This window comes from Bos indicus, chromosome 20 (assembly GCF_029378745.1).
Source record: "Bos indicus isolate NIAB-ARS_2022 breed Sahiwal x Tharparkar chromosome 20, NIAB-ARS_B.indTharparkar_mat_pri_1.0, whole genome shotgun sequence".
Lineage (NCBI taxonomy): Eukaryota > Metazoa > Chordata > Mammalia > Artiodactyla > Bovidae > Bos > Bos indicus.
In genome coordinates, this window is record NC_091779.1 from 39,513,736 (window position 1) to 39,538,176 (window position 24,441).

At 42.4% G+C, this 24,441-nt stretch overlaps 1 long non-coding RNA gene across 1 annotated transcript in view; it reads left to right on the forward strand.

The window, feature by feature from the left end:
• Positions 1-201: 201 nt before the first annotated feature.
• Positions 202-24,441, forward strand: part of LOC139178018 (uncharacterized) — a 36,643-nt gene continuing 12,403 nt past the window's right edge. Inside the window, exon 1 of the long non-coding RNA XR_011562450.1 lies at positions 202-347. This is a non-coding gene — a long non-coding RNA (uncharacterized lncRNA). The remainder of the gene's footprint in view (positions 348-24,441) is intronic.

Genomic DNA, 24,441 nt, shown 5'->3' on the forward strand with positions numbered 1-24,441 from the left:
ATCCTCTTACTCTGGCATGTGTAGTTTAGACCCAGGGAAAGTTGCAAGGGATCTGGGTGGAATTGGGCTCCATAAAAACCACTACCTTTGTGGTTAAAGATTTATTAAGTGATCACGTTGTGCTGGGCATATAAACAGACTTGACCCTTGCCCTTAGGGAGCCCAGAGTAAATAGGCAAGATTTACAGCCAGAGTGCTTCACAGCAGACTAGACATGTTAAAAACATACACGTTCCAGGATCTACCCAGCACAGCTGAAAAATATGACCTGGAAGAAATCCTGAGATGCAGGAAGTTGGAATTTGTCCACCTGATCTTTGCAGTCTCATCTCCCTGTGAGAGTTAAGGTAAATTACTTTTGCTAGCTGAATGAGTTAAGGTAAATTCCTTAACTTCTCTAAGCCCCAGCTTCCTTTTCCAACAAATGAGGATGATCATACTTGCCTCATAGGATTAAGTGTGTGTGCTGTGCTTGCATGCTCAGTTGATCAGTCATGTCCAAGTTTTTGCGACCCCATGGACTGTAGCTCGCCAGGCGCCTCTGTCCAGGCAAGAATACTGCAGTGGGTTGCCATTTCCTCCTCCAGGGGATCTTCCCGACCCAGGGATCAAACCTGCGGTTCCTGCATTGGCAGCAGGATTCTTTACCACTGTGCCACCTAGGAAGCTCAGGATTAACATGGAGTGTTAATTAAATAATATGAGCAAAATGCCAGGCACACAGTAGATGCTAAATAAATGATAGCTATGGTTTTTAAAGTTTCCCATTTGTCCATGGGATAATATTCAAGCTCTGCTCCCTGGTACTTAAGACTTTCCATAGTTTAGCACCTACTTAGCTCTCCAGCGTTTGCCTTGGCTCCCTTCCATTCACTATCCAGCCAACATCCAGGGGCATTCATTTCCTGATGACTGTCAAAGTCTTCCCTGCTTTTGAGGTTTAGCACAATTCTCAGAGTATGAGAGTATGTCTATGGAATCTTGAGAAGGCGCGGGTCTCTGAGGCACTTTCAGAGGGTCTTGAGGTCAAAATTATCATCATAATAATACTAAGATGGGAATTCCTTGGCAGTCCAAGGGTTAGGACTCAGCACTTTCACTGTTGTGAACCAGGTTCAATCCCTGGTCAGGGTATTAAGATCCCACAAGATGTGCAATGCTGCCAAGAAATAATAACGCTCATAATAATGCTAAGATGTTGTTTGGTTTCTTTTTTCACTTTTAACATTTGTACCAAATGTGCGAAAGCACTGGTGGGTAATGGTAATCTATTTATTGGTAATCCATTAATCCATTATAGGTAATCCTATAATTGGGTGGTAATCCACCACCCAGTTACAAGGAGGAAAATACCAGTTTCACATACGATTGTGCTTAAAGAAACAAAAAAATATTAATTCTATTAAATATTGCCCTTTGAGCACACATCCTTTTAATATTCTGTGTGATGAAGTGGAAAAGCACTTCTGCTGTATGTGAACAGTCAATGGTTGTCTAGAGTACAAGTATTTGTGCAACTGAATTGTGAGTTGAACTGCTACTTTTTTTTCCTGGAATATCAGTTTATCTGATAGAATAACTTATAAACAAACTGTACTCATTCAAGTTTGCATATTTGGCGAACCTTTTCTCGAAAATAAACTGAATCTGTCACTTCGAGGAAAACAACTAAGCCTTGTTGCCAAATGATAAAATTGGGGCTTTCCAGCAAAATTAGACTTTTGGAAAACTTGTATACAACTGTGAGCTTGACAGATTCCCAGTAATTGAAGCCTTTTTGATGAGCTCCATGGTAATATTAAAAAATGTGATTCTTTTATTATTGTGTAACAAAACATGTCAACATTTTAAAGATCAAAATTTCTAAATGACCAGTGTATGAGGTTACAAAATCATGTGTGGGTAAAAGACACATTGAAAGTACATGCAGTCCAATGGGTTTTAATGTAACAGAGAACAAAAGTTCATTGATACGCTTTCAGATTCCACCTTGAAACTAACCTTTAAGAGATTACTTTTTGTTGAGATTTGTTGTCTCATCAAAGAAAAAAGATATTTATAATTATCTGAAAAAGGTTATGTATTCTCCCTTTTTCCAACTTCTTATCTGTGCAAGGCCGTGTTTTATTCATATACTTCAACCCAAACAACATGTGTCAACAGGCTGAATACAAAAGCAAATATAAGAACCCAGCTGTCTTCTGTTAAACCACTCATTAAAGAACTTTGCAAAATAGAATTTCCCACCAATTCTCCTTTTCTTTTAGAAAATAGTTATTTTTCAAAAAATATGTTATTTGTGTTAGCATGTAACTGGGTTTATTATTGTTATTTTTAAATGATTTGATAAACAATTAAAAAATATGTTTTAGTTTCTAGCCGGGTAAATATTTAATCCACACAAACAAAATTCTTCCATGTCTTCGATCATTCTCAAGAGGATAAAGAAGGTCTTAAGTGAATCAGTGGCTTAGAGTAGAAGTCCTACCACCTTCAAGAAAACTGTCAAAACATTCAGTAGAGGTGGGCAAACTTTTTTGAATTCCTGTAGACTTTAAACTTGTACTACTCTTCTGTCACTTGGTGTTATCTTATTTTGTCATTCTCTGTTTTAAAATACATTAAAAAAAATCCACAATAGGTCCACCATAGGTCTGGCTTCTCACAAGCCAGAATCTGCCTTATTGCCTTTAGGGGAGGGTATGAGGGATAATCCGTGTATATGCCTATTGTTACATCCCTGATAGCTCAGTTGGTAAATAATCCACCTGCCATGCAGGAGACCCTGGTTTGTATTCCTGGGTCGGGAAGATCCCCTGAAGAAGGGAAAAGCTACCCACTCCAGTATTCTGGCCTGGAGAATTCCATGGACTATATAGTCCATGGGGTTGCAAAGAGTTGGACACGGCTGGGCCTAGGGGACTTTCACTTTCACTTTCATACTTATTGTTGGTAGGATACAGTGAAGCATCCTAATTTACTAGCATCATTGTCTTGATGAGCTCTTGCAAATATGACTGAACCTCCCTAACCTAAAATACTGTTGGGGTAATAGTCTGAATCAGTGAAAAATCAGATTCCAAGCATATTTATGTGTTTTAATTACATATTTTATATTTTTGTTATTTGTCCTTAAGGTAAGACTAATGCATATTCATTGCAGAAAATTTTTAAATTACACAAGGTAAATAAAATAATTATCTGCAAAATAAATAATATCTAGTTGTTTTATAGCTTAGAAAAATTAGAAAGCACCTGCAATCTCATAATGTAGATATAAAGGATATCAATATTTTGATCTATCACCTTCAAAGATATGTATCATCCACATAAAATGAGAATTTTACAGAAAATTGGGATGTTACTTTATATAAAGTTTTGTACCTTTCATGGCCTTAATTGCTCTTTGAAAATGTTATTTTTAGTAGTGCTAATATGTTTCAATGATGCACATTTATGTTGTTTCTGGTTTATTGTTTTTAAACAATAAATAACACTGTGATGAATATCTTTAAAGAAACATTGATGATTTATTTGTACAGGATAGATTCCTAGAGATGGGATTACTATATCAACAGGAATTCCAAAATGCAGTTTGATTAAATTAAAATTATGTAACTTGAAAATGATGATTGCATTATGGCCAAAGTAGGTCAAACAGAGCTTTCTGTTATGGATGGCCAGCTTCCTACACACTTCAGGTCTCTAGCACTTGGGTGCTCAGAGCTGTTTGCAGTGATGGTGTTATGGATTCAAGTTTGAAGAGATATAGGTATTGGGAAGTCGAGTACACAGAAACCAAACCTGGCTAATTTAAGCAGAAAGAAATGTGTTAAAATATTGGGTCACTTTCTGAATTTCTAGGGACATCAGAGAACTAGGCCACATGGCCAGGTAAGCCTCCCAACACAACAGATCTGGTCCCAAGAAGACTCCACTCCTTTCATCTTCCTGCCATGACTACCCCTAGAGTTCACCATTAAGGCTGCCTCCAGCAGGACTAGAGTGGATGCCAGGCTCTGGCCTCCCAAGTCACAATCCAGCATGGATGCTGTGATTGTCAGAGCCTTGTACTTGTCCTCAGTCAGTCAAGCTGCAAGGGAGGCTGAGAAATCCTGACTCCAGCATTGGGGATCGGTGTCTGCTTTCCACCAGGACTTATCAAGAGGGGGCAGTCCTTGATCTTGAAGAACAGTTCAGATGCTGAGCTACCAAAAAAGAGGAACAAATGCTTATTATAGCCAGTAACAATGTTTGTCAAGCTCCTGGGAATCCAGGACCTATTCTAGGAGACGTGATACTGATATTATAATAAAACGTTTTGGAGATCAAGATTTTCCAAATGACCAGCATATGATGTTAAAAAATTATGTGTGTGTAAGAGATTCATTCAAAGTACATGTAGACCAACAAGTTTTAATACCACAGAGGACAAATATTCATTTCATCTTGATATACCTTTCTATTTATTACAGAACAGCAGCCAGGTCTAATTTGCCAGCATTATCTAGTGCCTAGAGCAGAGTGGGGGCTTTCCTGGTAGCTCACCTGGTGGAGAATCCATCTGCAATGAAGGAGATCCCGGTTCAATTCCTGGGTCAGGAAGGGATAGGCTACCTACTCCCAGTACTCTTTCTTGGGCTTCCCTGGTGGCTCAGATGGTAAAGAATCTGCCTGCAATTTGAGAGACCTGGGTTCAATCCCTGGGTTGGGAAGATCCCCTGGAAAAGGGCATGGCAACCCACTCCAGTATTCTTGCCTGGAGAATCCCAGCAACAGAGTAGCCTGGCAGGCTACAGTCCATGGGGTCACAAAGAGTCGGATATGACTGAGTGACTAATCACAGCACAGCACAGGGCAGAGTGGATATGCAATAGACACTTCTTGAATGAATGAATTAATTAATATTAGACACTGCTTGGTGAAATGGATGCTATCCACTATTGAGAATGCTGACACTAAATTCCATTTCATTTCTATGGGTGCCATCACTGGGAGTGGAATATAGAACATCAGGTTGGAGACAAAGCAGTCTCCTGGTCTTCACCTTCCATCCCATCTTTTTTTTTTTTTTCCGGGAGGGGGAGTATTAAAAAATAAACGGAGACATACTGACATTTTTAAGCATCTGTTTGAAAGTAAAAGTGAAAGTGTTAGACGTTCAGTCGCGTCCAGTTCTTTTTGACCCCGTGGACAAAGCTTGCCAGGCTCCTCTGTCCATGGGATTCTCCAAAGCAAGAATACTAGAGTGGGTTGCCATGACTTTCCCCAGGGGATCTTCCCGACCAGGGATCAAACCTGGGTCTCCCACGTTGCAGGAAGATTCTTTACCATCTGAGCCATCAGGGAAATATTTATCTGAGTAAATGTCAGTTCCAATTGGCAGTACCAAACAGGAAGCAGTTAGTAGTTCTTCATCCAAGGGAGTTAGGGGCAAGATTTATTGAGAAGATTCAGCAAGCAAGTCAAAGAAAGGACTTGACTGGCTATAGCTTAAGCAGTGCCTTATTAGGGAAAGCCTAGTTGCTTAACTGTGATTGGTTGTCCTTGGGTTTCATTTCATAACTTGAAGACATTTATTGGCTTCCTTCTAGTTTGCTTGCATAGGCTGCTAAGTCATTGGAGTCTTCTTAGAATAATGGTCTTCTTGTTTAATTAACTTAATAGAAAAAATTATCCAGACTACACTGTCTTCATCTTTTTAATTCCCCCAAAGGAAGTGAGCATTGGTTTATAAGCACATTCTCTCAAAAGATGAGAAACAATAATTTCCAGATTTAAAAACAAAAACAGAAACCATAGGTCTGAACATCTAGGGCACCTGGATGGAAACGTGAGACTTTTATGGAGGATATTCAGGCAGAGAGGGTTACACATGCAAGCAAAAGGCATTATGGATCAATGTTTCTAGGCATATGATCCTTGTCCCCTCTTATACCACTCTGCTACTGCCCATTCTTTGCAAATAAAAGAATTTTTAAAGTTGAGGAACTGTTTATGTAAATTTATAGATGGAAGAGAGGCTTTTGAAAAAGCTGATTCTGAGTGATAGCGATTTTCCAAGTCTGATTTCCATTGTTGGAAAAGGAGAGCACGGTAACAGATGATGTCATTATTGGAACCACAGAAGCACGAGGACGTAGAGGCTCTGCCTTGCCTCATTCCCGCCTTTGCCAAGCGCTGAAGTGGAACTGTGGAGATGGATGGCTTGGGATAATTTTTGGCAAGGCACCTGAATGTCAGAGCGTGTTTTCCAGAAGGCTATTCCCTTTAAAGACACCCAGGTCTCTATCATATTCTGTAATTCTTTTTTTTTCTTCTTCTTTGCCAAATAGATCACTTCAAGCTGCAGATATCCCAAGCACAAATTACAGTTCATTCTCACATCTGAGATGCCATATGCTAACTCCAGCAGTACTTGGAGTTAAAAAAGCAGCAAAGTCAAAAACTTCCTTCTTTGGCTCACTATGACGCCCACTAAGTCTCACCCAGCAGGACTGTTTAGGATGGAGAACAGCTTGCCTAATACAGTCTCATCTCCAACCCCATATGGAGTTGACATTTTCTCACAGTGGGCCATTCTCTCACTACTTTGCAGACATTAACCACTCTGCCTTCCCACAGATTTTTCAAGTAATTAGCTGCTCGCTGCCAGCAAACCCAGCCACTTTTGAGGTACAACACAAGTCATCCTCCAGTCAATCTCATAGTTTTTGAATTGCCGCCAGTTTCCCTTCTCCTGAGAGCTGACAGATGGGTCCTGTCTCTTTCTGTGGATGGAGATGTAGATGCTTGGAGCTCAGAGCTAAAATCCAGCAAGTGATAGAGTTGGACAAGTTCTTCCAGGTCTATTCCAGTCCTCCTCTTCCCAGTATCCCCTGAGATACTGGCACACAGCCCCAGCCATACAGAGTGTGTAGTAGTAGGTCTTAATAACTGCTTATGTTGCTAGGGCTGAATGCATTTAAATACAAAGTGACAGCGGAATGCTTAGCATGTGGCAAGCACCGTCCTTATTAGCACCTGGAATGTCTGATACCAGTTGGTTCTCATAGCAAAGAGAGGAGGAAGGTACAACTACCATTCCTGTTTAGAGAAGGGGAAACTGAGGCACCAGCTGGTTTAACCAACTTGCCCAAGTTTGCATTAGTAAGAGTGAGAGCTAGGGGATTCCCCGGTGGCTCAGCTGGTAAAGAATCCACCTACAATGCAGGAGAGCCAGGTTCGATTCCTGGGTTGGGGAAGAACCCCTGGAGAAAGGAATGGCAACCAAATCCTGTATTCTTGCCTGGAGAATCCATGGACAGAGGAACCTGGCAGGTGACTTGGAGTCACAAAGAGTCGGACATGCCTGAGTGACTGACACTTTCACTTTTCAGAGCTATGGGATGAGCTCTGGCTGTCCTACTTCTAAGCTCATGTTCCTCAGAGTGATCATGACAACAAAATTAATAAAACAGCAAATGCTGTACAACCAGGCAATAGTCTGAGGATTCTATGCAAATCAGCTCCTATAATTTTCATAATAGGAGGAAAGTAGACATATGATCCCACTTTTTACACAGGAGTAAGCTGAAACACAGAGACATTAAGGAGCTTGCTCAAGGTCACACAGCTCTTAACGGGCAGAGCTGGAATTTGAATCTAGGCTTCAGAGTGCATGCATGCTAAGTTGACTCAGTCATGTAGGATTCTTGCAATCCTGTAGCCCGCCAGGCTCCTCTGCCCCTGGGATTCTCCAGGCAAGAATACTGGAGTGGGTTGCCATACCCTCCTCCAGGGGATCTTACTAACCCAGGAAAGGAACCTGCTTCTCTTGTGTCTCCTGCATGGGCAGGTGGTTTTGTTTTGTTTTGTTTTGTTTTTTTTGACCACTAATGCTGCCTGGGAAGCCCAGGCTTCAGAGTATGTGCTCTTAATCTCATGCTGTTTAGGGAGCACTTTCCTGGATTTTGCTGCAGATTATGATAAAGCTGCATCCCCTTGCTCAAGGCAGGGAGGAGAAGGCAGTTTCCTCTCAGGGGTCCTTTCAATCTGATTCCACGCCCTGTGGTTCTGGGAAGCGCTACCAGCACCTGCATGGACATTTCCGTTCCTCCCACGCACAGATGGCTCTCATGGGTGGTCCAAATAGTCTAAATTGCTTCCTGCATGTTTCTGAGAAAGCAAGGAAAGTGTGGTTTGTCTTTGAATGGAGGCACTTCCATAGGGAAGGAACAATGGCCCCAAGTCCTAGGTTCTGCTGGGGACAGTGGATGGGTCTCAGAGTATCTGAGTGGTTGGTGTTGTCTTGCCCAGCACACCTCCCCTCTTATAGTCTAGCACTGCTCTCACTGATGACTGCATAGCTGGCTCAAGCAGAGCCCTCCCCAGGGATTGTCCTTGCTGTAGCTGATAGAAAAGAGGCTCATTTTTGTCACTCAGTGCCCAAAGCTGTTGGTGGTGGCCAGGGGACCACACTCCTTGCATTTGGGTAGAAGAGAAAGATGCTGACAACAGAGAAGTGATGGGGAAATTGGGCCCAGCCTTCAGTCTCCTTGAGACACTTTCCTGCCCTTCCCACTTGCAGGAGACAATAACTCGATCTTATTTTGAGTTCTGTGAAGTTGGGTTTGCAACTGGCAACTAATCGGAAACCATCTCCAAGGACTGTATTTCTGAATCTTTGTAAAGGTGCTGTGGCTTTGAATTCTGTGGCTCTTTCCACCTGAATTTGAGCTCACTGGTGTGCATTACTTTGAGGACAGCTCTGCAGTGATGTCCCATTTGCCTTTTACTAGGTGTACTGGCTTCCAAGTATCACTTTGCCAAAAAGAGTCAGTGTAGTCAAAGCTCTGGTTTTTCCAGTAGTCATGAACAGATGTGAGAGTTGGACCATAAAGAAGGCTGAGCACCAAAGAGTTGATGCTTTTGAAATGTGGTGTTGGAGAAGACTCTTGAGAGTCCCTTGGACAGCAAGGAGATCAAACCAGTCAATCCTAAAGGAAATCAACCCTGAACACTCATAGAAAGGACTGATGCTAAGGCTGAAACTCCAATACTTTGGCCACATGATGTGAAGAGCTGATTCATTGGAAATGACCCTGATGTTGGGAAAGACTGAGGGCAAGAGAAGAAGGGGGTGACAGAGGATGAAGTAGTTAGATGGCATCATTAACTCAACGGACATGAGTTTGAGCAAACTGCAGGAAATGGTGAAGGACAGGGAAGCCTGGCATGCTGTAGTCCATGGAGGGTCACAAAGAATTGGACATGACTTAGCAACTGAACAAGTAACTTCATAGGGCTGTTGTAATAAGGTATCACGAACTGAGTGGCTTAAACAACAGAAATTTATTGTCTCACAGTTCTGGAGGCTAGATGTCCAAGATCAAGGTCACTAGAATTGGTTCCCTCTGATACTATGTAGGAGAATCTGTTCCAGGCTTTCTTCCTAGCTTTTGGTGGTTTGCCAGCAATTTTTGGTGTTTCTTAGCTTATACCGGAGAAGGCAATGGCACCCCACTCCAGTACTCTTGCATGGAAAATCCCATGGATGGAGGAGCCTGGTAGGCTGCAGTCCATGGGGTTGCTAAGAGTTGGACACGACTGAACGACTTCACTTTTACTTTTCACTTTTCTGCATTGGAGAAGGAAATGGCAACCCACTCCAGTGTTCTTGCCTGGAGAATCCCAGGGACGGGGGAGCCTGGTGGGCTGCCGTCTATGGGGTCGCCCAGAGTCGGATATGACTGAAGCGACTTAGCAGCAGCAGCAGTAGCAGCTTATACATCATTGCCTTGGTCTCTGCTTTCATCCTTATGTAGCATTGTCTCTACATGTGTGTGTGTCTCTATCCAAATTTCCCCCTTTTTATAAGGACAATGGTCATATTGGATTAGGGCTCGTCTTTAATGACCTCATGTTATGACCAACTAATTGGATCTGCAACTATTTTCTTTTCAAATAGGGTCTCATTCTGAAGTATTGGGCATTAGGACTTTAATATAGGAATTCTGGGTCAGGGGGACACAAATCAACCCATACCACCATCAAGCAGGGGAAATAAAGAACAAGATGCTGTCTTCTCTTCACCCAGATGAAGGTTTTGGGGAGTAGACAGAGGGCACTGACTCTGAATTTGAATGTCACTTTTATGAGTTAACCTTTCTGGGTTTGACAAATAAGCAGAGTGGGCTGGATTGATGGTTTTAAAATCTCGTTCCACAGAGCCACTGGGACTTGTTTGGGTTGGCAGTTATGTTGGCAGATTTTGGACCCCTTCTCCTCACTTCACCCAGTGATGTGCCAGCGGGGGTGGGGGTGGGGTGGGAGGAGGGGCATCCACCTTGGCAGATGGGAGTATTTAATTGCTGAAAAAGTGAAAGTGAAAGTTGCTCACTGCTGTCCGACTCTTTGCGATCCCATGGATTGAACAGTCCGTGGAATTCTCTAGGCCAGAATACTGGAGTGGGTAGCCTTTCCCTTCTCCAGGGGATCTTCCCAACCAAGGGATAGAACCCACGTCTCCTGTATTGTAGGCAGATTCTTTACCAGCTGAGCCACAAGGGAAGCCCTTAATTGCTGATGTTATATAGAATTGTCAGTGCACAGCAATAACACAAAGCAGTTGTTCAGTTGCTAAGTCATGTCCGACTCTTCGCAACCCCATGGACTGCAGCACGCCAGGCTTTCCTGTCTTTCTTATCTCCTGGAGTTTGCTCAAACTCAAGTCCACTGAGTTAGTGATGCCATCCAACCCTCTTGTCTCTGTCGTCCCCTTCTCATCCTGCCTTCAATCTTTCCCAGCATCAAGGTCTTTTCTAAATGAGTCAATTTTTCCCATCAGGTGGCCAAAGTATTGAAGCTTCAGCATCAGTCCTTCCAATGAATATTCAAGGTTGATTTCATTTAAAATGGACTGGTTTGAAGCAGACCAGCTATTAATTGGTTTTATTGTTCTTTTGCAATTCTCTACAAATAATGCACTCCCCTCTTACCTGTCCCCTAGGTGGATAATTCAGACAGGCTGATCCCACCAGTTCCCATCTTTGTATGCACTGCTTTCTTAAAGTGATTCTGGGCTTATCTGTTTTATGGGTACAGATTCCAGGAAAATTTTTGTTTGAATAAAGCGCTCTGCTAAAAAAAAAAAAAAAAAGTTTGAGTCCAGAAAACAGCTAAAGGATTTCTTGATTTCCTTCCAGTTCTAAGATCCCGTGTGTCTCTATTAAAATTAGTCTCAGGCTTCTGTGATGGTCTGGTGAATAAGAATCTGCCTGTGTCTGGAGTAGTAACAGCTTTTGTCAACCAGTGGAGATACCAACTGGCATGTATCCTGGAGTCCTGGGCAGCTGCAGTTCCAAACCTAGTTGGTTACAGGCTAGTGGTCTCCACTTGACACCCCTTTCCCCAAAGCCACCCTCCCCAACACTCGACTGCAGTCATAACCCCCTTTACTCTTCACCCACTAGAATTCTGATGCTGACCCTGTCTGCAGGGTGGAACTACCGCCTGCTAAGATTCTCTCACCTACTGTTGTTCTCATTTTAGAAAAGAGACATGACTATTTTGATAGGTAATAATAATTTCTAATGCTTATTAAGGACTTACTCCATGCCAGGCACTGGTCCAAGTGTTTTACTTGGAGGTGCTTTACTGGAAGAGGGCAAGGGCAACCCACTCCTCTGTTCTTGCCAGGAGAATTTCATGGACAGGGAGCAGGCTACAGTCCATGGGGTCACAAAGAGCTGGACACAACTGAGCAATTAGACACGAGCGAATAGACACGGCTGTCTATTTCTCCTAACCATCCTATGAGGCAGGTGCCCCGTGGGCCCGTGGGGAAGCAGGCACAGAGAGGTTAAGTCATCCTTAGTTGAGGATGTGGCACAACTAGGATCTGGATCCAGACAGCCTGGCTGTCAACCACCATGGGACAACAGGTGGTTATACAAGTGCCGTTGGAAGGCAGGTATTTGGACTGCATCCCTTTTCTTGCCGTTGAAGCGAACCTGAGAGAGCTAGAAAGAGAGCATGATTACATTCAGAAAGCAACAGAGGAGTGTATGATTAGGAGTCTAGAACAGAACCACTGTTTATCCCACTGGTCCTTTAGAGAGCAGGAGAGGAAGCCAGCGTGCCAGTGATGCTGTTTTCTGTCCCTGCAATGTGGGGTGAAGGTGCCTCCCTCCATCCCCTCCTGCCTTTGTTGGGGAAGAGGAATTTCCCTTCTTTCTCTCCCATGGCAGGGAGGTGGGGCACAAGCCCAGAAACAAGAGAAAGGATGTCATCTGTGAAGTGGGGGTTTCCAGGCTGAGATTCATCAGTGGACAGAGAAAACAATTGTTTTGAGGGAAAAAAAAATAGTGCTTGCTCTAACTTTAGGGTCTGTGTGTGTGTTAGTCGCTCAGTTGTGTCCAACTCTTTGTGACCCCATGGACTGTAGCCTGCTCCCTGTCCATGAAATTCTCCTGGTGAGAACACTGGAGTGGGTTGCCTGTGCCCTCTTCCAGGGTATCTTCCTGGCTCAGGAGTTGAAACTGGGTCTCCAGCACTGCAGGCAGATTCTTTAACATCTGAACCACAGGGAATGCAGGAGATGCAGGAGACCCGGGTTCAATCCCTGGGTTGGGAAGATCCCCTGGAGAAGGAAATGGCAACCCACTCCAGTATTCTTGCCTGGAGAATCCCATGGACAGAGGAGCCTGGCGGGGTACAGGCCATGGGGTTGCAAAGAGTTGGACACGACTGAGAGCATGCACTCAACTTTAGGGTCTGCCTACATTTAATCTCCACTCCTTTGACTCTGCCACATTCAAGGCCTATATTGCATTAACTTTATAACCCATTTCCTCACTTCCAAAGATTCACCTCTTTAATTCATTTTCTGTGCTGTTGCCTATATTTTGTGTCCAAAAATACAAATCTGATTGTTTCCCTTCATACACTAAACCTTACATTGTTTTCCTCCTTGACTAGGGAACATTCCTGAAATCCACCTCTCTTCCCAGCTGTACAGGCATGTCCTGACCATCTTGAGTCCTGTCTTCACTTTCCTACCCCTTCAAACCCTCCTCATCCTTTATGACCTTGACCATAGGCTACTGTTGCGTATAGAGCCTCTTGGGATGCCCCCAGTAGAACACTCTTCCTTCCCCAGCTCCTTTCTGCTGTATCTTTCTTTCCATGGCTCTACATCTGACAAGAGCAGCATCCATAAGCCCCCAGGAGGTTTTGGAGACCACACTGAATTCATATTACAATGATAAGCTTACAGCTTTTGAACACCTGGACTCAGATATATGATTAAAAAAAAAATCTCTTTCCTTCTTACTTTGGTCCAGATGCTCATTCATCATTTTCTCCCCATCATCCATGGGTTCCATGACAGAGACACAGGAGAGGTGGGTTCCATTCCTGGGTGAGGAAGATCCCCTGAAGGAGGAAATGGCAACCCATCTCCAGTATTCTTGTCTGGAAAATCCCGACAGAGAAGCCTGGCAGGTTACAGTCCATGGGGTTGCAAAGAGTCTATAGATGTCATTTTAGAAACAGCAATCTGTTGTCTAGCAACATTTGATTATGTGTAGCTGAACATGCGACAATGTGATCAGGTTCTCAGAAGATTTTCAGTTCTTTTGTGGCATTTAATTATGACCACATGGATACAGGTTCAACTTGAGGGTAGGCTGATTTTTTTTCCTGGAAATGAGAGCTAAAAATCTACGGTTATTTATTGATTTTTTTTAAAGAATACAATCTCAAAAATTTTACAAGTTGGTAAAACAAACCAAAACACTGCAATTACCAAACCCCAGTCTGTTTTCCTTAGAAAAGCCCAGACACTTCAATGTAATTGGAGAGTTTTGTTTTGTTTGATCAAATACTGTGGTTAATTCACCAGCTGCTTCCCTGGAGTTCATGAAAATTGACCACGTAATTCCCACACTACCCATCCCTCCTCCAAATTTACTTTTCTTTTAAATGTAATTTATATTCCCTCTTTCTTCTAAGAGTGGCTAACTGTGTATGATAGCTTTCTTAAGTGGTATGAAGGGAAAAGCTAATGTACATTGTTGTTCTATCTGGTTCAGAGGATTTCTGATGATCTCATTGGGGTAGAGGTGAAGTGGCATCATTAGAATGTGTTTTACACAGGTCATTTATATAACTAGAGTAATAAGTTATTTTCATCGTGGAAAATATAAAAAAGAGAAATAGCCTTTACCCTGCCAAAACAAAAACAAGGAGAAACAGAAGTCATAGGATTAGAAAGCACTGTTGCTTTCCTTTGCCAGTAAAAGGGGCAGTGATACACACAGTTGAAATCTGGACAATGAGGTCAGCATAAATCTGCCCAGTGATATTGATGCTGATAATTATATCAGGAGAGTATGCTGCACACACCTCGTAGGGCTCCCTGGACTCATCAAATGACATAACCAACTTTGATTTTGATAAGGGTTATTGACTAGAAACCACTTCAGTATTCTTGCCTTGAGAATACCATGAACAGTATGAAAAGGCAAAAAGATAGGACCCTGAAAGATGAATTCTCCAGGCCGGTAGGTGCCAATATGCTACTGGAGATTAGTGGACAAATAACTCCAGAAAGAATAAAGGGATGGAGCCAAAACAAAAACAACACCCAGTTGTGGATGTGACTGGTGACGGAAGTAAAGTCCAATGCTGTAAAGAGCAATACTGCATAGGAACCTGGAATGTTAGGTCCATGAATCAAGGCAAATTGGAAGTGGTCAAACAAGAGATGGCAGGAGCAAACTTCCACATTTTAGGAATCAGCAAACTAAAATGGACTGGAATGGGTGAATTTAACTCAGATGACCATTACGTCTACTACTGTAGGCAGGAATCCCTTAGAAGAAATGGAGTAGCCATCGTAGTCAACAAAACAGTCCAAAATGCAGTGCTTGGATGCAATCTCAAAAATGACAGAATGATCTCTGTTCGTTTCCAAGGCAAACCATTCAATATCACAGTAATCCAAGTCTATGCCCCAACCAGTAATTCTGAAGAAGCTGAAGTTGAATGGTTCTGTGAAGACCTACAAGACCTTTTAGAACTAACACCCTGAAAAGATGTCCTTTTCATTACAGGGGACTGGAATGCAAAAGTAGGAAGTCAAGAAATACCTGGAGTAACAGGCAAATTTGGCCTTGGAATACAGAATGAAGCAGGGCAAAGACTAATAGAGTTTTGCCAAGAGAGTGCACTGGTCATAGCAAACACCCTCTTCCAACAACACAAGAGAAGACTCTACATATGGACATCACCAGATGGTCAACACCAAAATCAGATTGATTATATTCTTTGCAGCCAAAGATGGAGAAGCTCTATACAGTCAGCAAAAACAAGACGGGGAACTGACTGTGGCTCAGATCATGAACTCCTTATTGTCAAATTCAGACTTTAATTGAAGAAAGTAGAGAAAACCACTAGACCGTTCAGGTATGACCTAAATCAAATCCCTTATGATGATACAGTAGAAGTGACAAATAGATTCAAGGGATTAGATCTGATAGACAGAGTGCCTGAAGAACTATGGACAGAGGTTCGTGACATTGTACAGGAAGCTGTGATCAAGACCATCCCTAAGAAAAAGAAGTGCAAAAAGGCAAAATGGTTGTCTGAGGAGGCCTTACAAATAGCTGTGAAAAAAAGAGAAGCTAAAGGCAAAGGAGAAAAGGAAAGATATACCCATTTGAATGCAGAGTTCCAAAGAACAGCAAGGAGAGTTAAGAAAGCCTTTCTCAGTGATCAATGCAAAGAAATAGAGAAAAACAATAGAATGGGAAAGACTAGAGATCTCTTCAAGAAAATTAGAGATACCAAGGGAACACTTCACGCAAAGATGGGCACAATAAAGGACAGAAATGGCATGGACCTTACAGAAAGAGAAGATATTAAGAAGAGGTAGCAAGAATACACAGAAGAGCTATACAAAAAGATCTTCATTACCCAGATAATCATGATGGTGTGATCACTCACCTAGAGCCAGACATCCTGGAATGTGAAGTCAAGTGGGCCTTAGAAAGCATCACTATGAACAAAGCTAGTGGAGGTGATGGAATCCCAGTTGAGCTATTTCAAATCCTAAAATATCATGCTGTGAAAGTGCTGCACTCAATATGCCAGCAAATTTGGAAAACTCAGCAGTGGCCACAGGACTGGAAAAGGTCAGTTTTCATTCCAGTCCCAAAGAAAGGCAATGCCAAAGAATGCTCAAGCTACCACACAATTGCACCGATCTCACACGCTAGCAAAGTAATGCTCAAAATTCTCCAAGCAAGGCTTCAACAATACATGAACTGTGAACTTCCAGATGTTCAAGCTGGATTTAGAAGAGGCAGAGGAATCAGAGATCAAATTGTTAACATCCACTGGATCATCAAAAAAGCAAGAGAGTTCCAGAAAAACATCTATTTCTGCTTTATTGACTATGCCAAAGCCTTTGACTGTGTGAACCACAACAAACTGTGGAAAATTCTTCAAGAGATGGGAATACCAGACCACTTGACCTGCCTGCTGAGAAATTGATATCCAGATCAAGAAGCAACAGTTAGAACTGGACATGGAACAACAGACTGGTTCCAAATCAGGAAACGAGTACATCAAGGCTATATATTGTCACCCTGCATATTTAACTTATTTGCAGAGTACATCATGAGAAATGCTGGGCTGGAGGAAGCACAAGCTGGAATCAAGATTGCTGGGAGAAATATCAATAACTTCAGATATGCAGATGACACCACATTTATGGCAGAAAGCGAAGAAGAACTAAAGAGCTTCTTGATGAAAGTGAAAGAGGAGAGTGAAAGTGTTGGCTTAAAGCTTAACATTCAGAAAACTAAGATCATGGCATCTGGTCCCATCACTTCATGGCAAATAGATGGGGAAGCAATGGAAACAGTGACAGGCTATTTTTTGGGGCTCCAAAATCACTGCAGATGGTGACTGCAGCCATGAAATTAAAAGACGCTTGTTCCTTGGCAGAAAAGTTATGACCAATCTAGACAGCATATTAAAAAGCAGAGACATTACTTTGCCAACAAAGGTCCATCTAGTTAAAGCTATGGTTTTTCCAGTCGTCGAGTACGAATATGAGTTGGACTGTGAAGAAAGCTGAGCGCCAAAGAATTGATGCTTTTGAACTGTGATGTTGGAGAAGACTCTTGAGAGTCCCTTGGACTGCAAGGAGATCAAACAGTTCATCCTAAAGGAAATAGTCCTGAATATTTGTTGGAAGGACTGATGCTGAAGCTGAAGCTCCAATACTCAGGCCACCTGATGCGAAGAACTGACTCATTTGAAAAGACCCTAATGCTGGGAAAGATTGAAGGCAGGAGAAAAGGGGATGACAGAGGATGAGATGGTTGGATGGCATCATGGACTCAGTGGACATGAGTCTGAGTAAGCTCTGGGAGTTGGTGATGGACAGGGAAGCCTGGTGTGTGGCAGTCCATGGGGTCTCAAAGAGTCGAACTGGACTGAGCAACTGACCTGAACTCAACTGACTAGAAACCTACTGGGTTATTAAGGGCAATTAAAATGTGAATAGGGCTTTTTAAAAAAATAAATAAAATATCAATCTCATTTCAGAAGTACATCAGAATTTCTTTGGCTGCTCTGGGTCTTAGTTGCAGTATGTACACTCTTTAGTTGTGGCATATGGGATCTAGTTCCCTGACCAGGGCTGGAACTGGCCCTACTGCATTGGTAGCATGGAATCTTAGCCAGGGAAGTCCCAGGAGAACATAAGAATTTCACTTTTGCACCTCTCTCTTGCCCACTTGAGTTTTAGCCCCTAAGAAAGATGGCATGCCTGACACTAGGGTTTTATGCCTTGACTAATCTGTTTTAAGCCTACCATGCATTTCAAGCCTAGAAAGCTAAAACTCTGTACGTCCCCACACACATTAAGTCTCATTTCAGTAGGACTCCTTTCATTGAATCCCTCCATAGCCATCCCCCTTCTCCCTCTTGTCTGCTCTTCTCTGACTAAATCAACTCCTTTGTCCTCTGGGCTCTCACTTGAAAAAGAATACCCTCTTTCACAGGACTTGTTACCTGGTATTGTTATTTCTTCTTGGTTTGTGCTTTAACACCCTCAGGCCAGTGTACAGAGAACTTGCAACAGTTGGTTGTGTTTTTTGTATCTGTCTCCATTCCTAGACCATGAATCCCCAGAGGAGAACTCATCCTGTGCACCCCTCTGTCACCACCACCGCTGACACATATGCATCCCTCTGTGGTCACATCATCTTATAAAGGATTAATGAATGAATTTGTGAGTGTCTGGGGAAAATATTCTCTAACATTAATCACCCCCAATAGGCTGACTCTATCTGGACCAGTCTATGGCTGATCACTGCTTTCAGTCCCCAAAGAATAAAGTGATCTGCTCCAGACTTCCGCAGGCCACTTTCTAAGCCCTGCTGCTGTGCTCAGGGAAGGTAATATGAATGGCCCTGTTTTAGTTTGCCAGGGCTACCATAACAAAGACCACCAACTGGGTGGCTTAAATGATAGATATTTATGTTCCTGCAGTTCTGGAGGCTGAAAGTCTCAGAACAAGGTGTGGGCAGGTTTTGCTTCTCCTGGGAACTCTTCTTGGCTTGCGGGTGGTTGTCCCCTCACAGCTCTCTTGTGGCCTTTTCTCCTTCTGTGCATCCCTAGTGTCACCACCTCATCTCAGGACACCGGTTGTATTGGATTGGGGCCCCACCCTGAAGGCCTCATGTTAACTCAATCATCTCTTTGTAGGTCCTATTTCTTTCTGGAATGGGGGTTGGGACTTGAACATGTGACTCTTGGGGAACACAATTCAGTCCTTACCAGGCTCTAGCACAGGTTCTCTAGTTTACTACCAACAGGTCCCACTGCCAAATAAACAGAGAGAGAGCTATAGTCTTTGGAAGCAGTCTGAGGCCTGTTGAGGGAACTTCTGGGGGGCTCACAATTCATGTGCTGAGATTCACTAATACAGAGGCCCAGGGACCTTATGGGGTGGGGGGCAGTGAGAATATAAACTGCGGTGGTGGGTGGGACTGCTGGGAGGGAGACCCTCTTGGGATAAAGATGTGCCGAGAAAACTTTGTGCTTCGTGGGAAAACTGTGCATGGTTTTCTATAGCACGTGTTGGCAAACTTGCTGTCAAGAGCTAGATAAGAAGTATTTTCTCTCTCTCTGAGCGACTCAAAAATACCTTTGTAGCTGGAAAGTAGCCATAGGCAATGCCTAAATGAATGGATGTGGCCATGTTCCAATAAAGCTTTATTTACAAAAACAGGTGGCTGGTTGGATTGGGCCTGCAGGCCTTAAGTGCCCTGGTCTAGAGCACACCCTTCCTGATTTTGACTTTATATAGATTCTGAGCCTGTCATTTGAACAATTTTACAGCTCATAGACAAATGATAGCTATGCAAAACATCCTTGACCCTAAAGACATAAAGTTTTGACCCTGGGAAGTTCAACTGACTTCCTTCTCTGCCTCTGAAAGAAGGCAGTCTTGCCTGAATTTGCACATTTCTTTCAATATTCCTGATCTATAAAAATATCTACCCTTTGTATTCTCCAGTTCTCCTCCTTCATTAATAATGAGTTAAATAAAATCTTCAACATGCATTCATTTTTTATCTACAGGATGGTCATGATTTTGTCTTTTTTTAAAAAATTATCTTTTTAACAAATACTGCTGGGCACTGTTTGGAAAGGGCTTGGAAAATGCACTAAGATCACTGTGATTCTGCCTTCTGGAGCAATAGTCTTTAAACTTTTTTATTATATGCCTTTGTCAGCAAATATTTTTAACCACCTGCCTTGACATACAAATATAGTATACTATATTCAGTACTGTACATAGACTAACATGTATAAACATAAACAAAAATAAATAATTTGAAAAATAAAGAACTTGCAATAGTTTCTTTGCATATCCCAATGGATCTTCTTCCTAACACCTTTGGTTCTCTTTCTTCGCTATTTTTCTGGACAATAGTGAATCACAAATATTAACTAGTTGGGGAAAAAAAAAAGATCTGTGTTAACCCTAATAATACACAAACAAAGCACATTGTTGTTAAAACTAACTATAATTTCAGTTGTTTGGCTCAGGGGATGGTAGAATTCCTCCTGAAGAGGGAACTGCACCTTTGTCCTGGAAAATAGCTTGATGGAACTGATTGGTTATAAAAGGTGAGCTCAGGCGGTCATAGCTAGATGGAAGCAGGCTCCACATGAAGAGTCAAATTGCTTGTCTAACAAACATGAAGATTTCAGTATTGTCTACTAGAGCTGAGGAATCCTTGGCGGGCCAGCAGTAAAGAATCTGCCTGCAATACAGGAGACACGGGTTCAGTCTCTGGGTCAGGAAGATCCCCTGGAGAAGGAAATGGCAACCCATTCCAGTATTCTTGCCTGGAAAGTCCCACTGACAGAAGACCCTGGTGGGCTACAGTCCATAGGGTGGCAAGAGCTGGGAGTGGAAGCTGTTAGGACTTTGGCAGAGAAGATGGGAAGGGGTTCTACTCTAATGGGGAACATGGCAGAGGGTGAGGTCATGGCTTTGAGCGGATCACAGCCAGGGAAACACAGAAAATGCCAGAGAATTACAGCAAGTCCCCTACATACAAATGAGTTTCGTTATAAGAGCATGCTTATTAAGTCCAATTTGTTTGTAAGTCCAACAAAGTTAGCCTAGGTATCCAACTAACACAATTGGCTAGGTGGTACTGTACAGGTATAGGTTTATAATACTTTTCACACAAATAATACATAAAAACAAACTCAAAAAATAAAGAAAACTTTTTTTTTTTTTTGACTGTACCATGCAGCATGAGGGATCCTAGTTCTCTGCCCAGGGATGGAACCCGTGCCCCTCATATTGATGGAACACACATTGGCATCTTTGAAAGTCTGCAACTTTAGGTTTCCAATGTAGAGGACTCACTGTATCTTTAAACAATTGTGTTGATGGTTATTCTGACTGTGCCATTTATGCTCAATCATTTCTGGAGATTCTCCATAAAAATCTGCTTTTGCTTAATGGAATCAAAATGAAGAAAGCAGCTAGTAACTCTGAAATTCTTTAAGGTGACCAGAGGCAAAGAGAGCCAAGATCTGCCTGTGAGCTGGGAGCAGAGTTGAGGAGCCAGAGTGGGGAAAGAAGCAGAGATGGAGCTGGGCTGTGACCTTAAAAGTGTGATCGGGAGACTATGTCTGGCAGTAATACAGGGTGAGGCCTCAGCAATGTCATTTCATAACTAAGGAAAGATGACTCCTGAGCACTGAGTACTAGATTATTTTCAGCAGCAGACTGTTGGGTTACCTGTTCTGAAAAAATGTGGTGATGGATTGGAGAGCAACTGGATTGGAGAGCAACAACACTGGAAACAGCGAACCAGTTAAAAGATTGCTGGAACACCAGGCAAGGATGATGAGAACAGAACAGGGGCAGAGGGAGTGTTTATTCTGGAGGTAGAGTCTGTAGAACTGTATGATGATTCCCTATAGGGGGAAAGAGAAGAGTCAATAGAAATAACATTTATAAAGCTTGGGTGGTTGTGTATCTGGTGACATGCCGTTCCCTGAATTTGGAAACATATGAAGAACAGGTTTTCAGGAAAGATAATGGGTTCATAGTAGGATAGGCTGAATTTGAGATGCCCATGAAACCTGGTGGAGATAGGCTACAAAGAGTTGACAATAAGGCTTACCAGATGGCTGAGTGGTAAAGAATCTTCCTGCAATGCAGGAGACTTGAGTTAGATCTCTGGGTTGGGAAGATCCCCTGGAGAAGGAAATGGCAACTCTGGAGAAGGAAAATGGTGTTCTTGCTTGGAGAATCCCATGGACAGTGGAGCCTGGAGGGGCTGCAGTCCATGGGGTTGCAAAGGATCAGACATGAGCTGGTTGCAAAGGATCAGACACGAGCTAGTGATTAAACAATATTGCAGGAGAGAGATCAAGGCTAAAGACATCTCTGGGAATTTTCCTCTAAAAGGTGTCATGATTTTTGTTTATTGCCCTTTGACAAATGTTAAGAAAACAATACTCTTTTAGCTTATTTACTCATTCATTCAAACTTAACGAGTATGTAAACCATGTGCTAGATTCTAGGGCTTCCAAGGTGGTGTTAGTGGTAAAGAACCCACCTGCAAATGCAGGAGACATAAGAAACACGGGTTTGATCCCTGGGTAGGGAAGATCGCCTGGAGGAGGGCATGGCAACCCACTCCAGTATTCTTTGCCTGGAGAATCCCACGGACAGAGGAGCCTGTCCATAGGGTCACAAAGAGTCGGATGTGACTGAAGTGACTTAGCACACGCACACATCCTAGACTCTAGGGGTAAATGATGAATAAGATCCTTCAGAAACTCACAGCCTTATCAGAGGATTAGGTCACGAACTAAAAGCAGAGCTGCAGGTGTGGGGACCACTCAGAACCCCAGGGTTGTTACAAAGACTCTTAAACTGAAGACATTTGAGATTCAGCAGATACAGAAAGAAGCCTTCTCAGAGCTTCTCTTATCTGACTTAAGGCAGAAACTTCAGAGAAATGACGTGTGCCATAAATTCTCTCTTTGGGACACGTCTGCCCCCAGGAGAGACCAAGAGTAAAACCTATCTTAAAACCCTTCTCTGGGGGAAATTTGATCCTGATAAAGTCAGAAAGACTGCTCATACCTGTGGAGACAAACATTACCACAAACTTTATCTCCTGTTTGTTCTAAAAAAACCCTGTTTGTCTTTTCTAAGGAAACCTATTTGTTCTTCCCATAGGAGTGTTTCTCCCTCCTCCCCTTTTCTACTAATCTACTATTTCTAATAACCCTTAAAGTTACTCATCGCCGAGTACTTGCATTTATGCACGTTGCACATGTAAATAAAGTTTTTTTCCTGTTAATCTGTCTTTTGTTAGTTTAATCCATAGGCCCCAGCCACTAAACATAAGAGAATCAAAGAAAAGTTTTTCTTCTTCATCGCCAGAAAGAAATTTCCATCCTCAATGGCTGGTATCATGAAAGTGGCATTAGATACAATGGGCAACATAAAAAGATGACCAGGTGTGGAAGAAAATAGCAGAGACTATTCATTTCATTTTTATGTACCTAAGAGTATTGTGGGAGTTAATTTACCATAGGATTTATATCCACCCAGTCTTCTCAGACATTTTTCACCTCTCACCGCTGGGTCTTGCTCCTTCCTCATTCTAGATTCGTATACTATTCTGGACAATATCTCTTCCAAGGACAGATGGGAAGCAAAGATACAGTGGCTGAGATGTGGGATTTGGCACTCTGCCATGGCTAATCACCCACATTGACTTCCTTTCCACTTTTCCACACTGGGTTTACAATCTTCTCACTTGGGGGCTTTCCAGTCCTTGGAGGAGCTCAGATTTGTCAGGAGATGGGTACTGAGCTTTGTTTCTTTTCACCTGACCACTCCCCAGACTCTCCCAGGGACAAGTTTTATTTAGATTTGTTTTCTTTCAGAAAAAAAATTTACCTACACTAGCAAGATCAGAAACCTCCCAAACTGTTTGCAAACCCCAAGGACTATTTCAAGGACTTTGCCTCCAACTCATACTTTCCTATCTGTTTGTCTACCCTGTTCTTTTGTTTACTGCCTCCCAGATTTCATGTCAATAACACGCTTCAGGTTATCTCCCCTGGTTTTGTCCTCTATCTAATAAGTTTAATATTTGCCTCTTTTACCCTTCTAGAAAAGAAATCATCATTTCATATAGTTCTATTGTATTTCCTACAACTTAATCCAGCACTGGGAATGTAATAGGGACAGAATTTAAAAGTACTTTGAATTGAATTCGATGGAGTTATGTGGATTTGATCAGAGTTGTGTGTTTTTTTTTTAATCCAAACTATAAACTCAAAGTTACCATCTTTATAACTTTCTTATTATTTTCTATAAACTTTTTCATGGTCTATGCTCAGAGAGAACCCATGGGTATACAAAAGAGAATGGAAGCCCTGAGACCACAATGGGATTTTTGTTACTGGCTATGACTTTGGAAATCAGGAATGTTCCGTCAATACACATTCCAGAATTCCTAGCCTACACATTCTGGCTTGTTTCCAGTATGTTGACTCTATTAATGGATACTTGAAATATATACCACTTTCCACTCTTTATGCAACTGTCTTAGGGTGGAATTTTCTTTTCTCTTCCCACCAGAATCTCAGTGTTGTTTCAGCTCCCAGCGTGTACTTACATGATCCTTTGTAAAACAGAGGGCTCAATATTTCCCGAGCTTTGATCCTTTCTCCTCCAGGTCTGAGTTCCTTCTGGGTCTTCTCCTTCTTTGATTGGGCGGGTGCAAAGGCTGAGGAGAAGAAAAGCAAGATGGAAAGTTTTAGAGTTTAAAAAGAGAGAAAGGGGGGATAGGATGAATTGATAGAGTAGGATTGACATACATA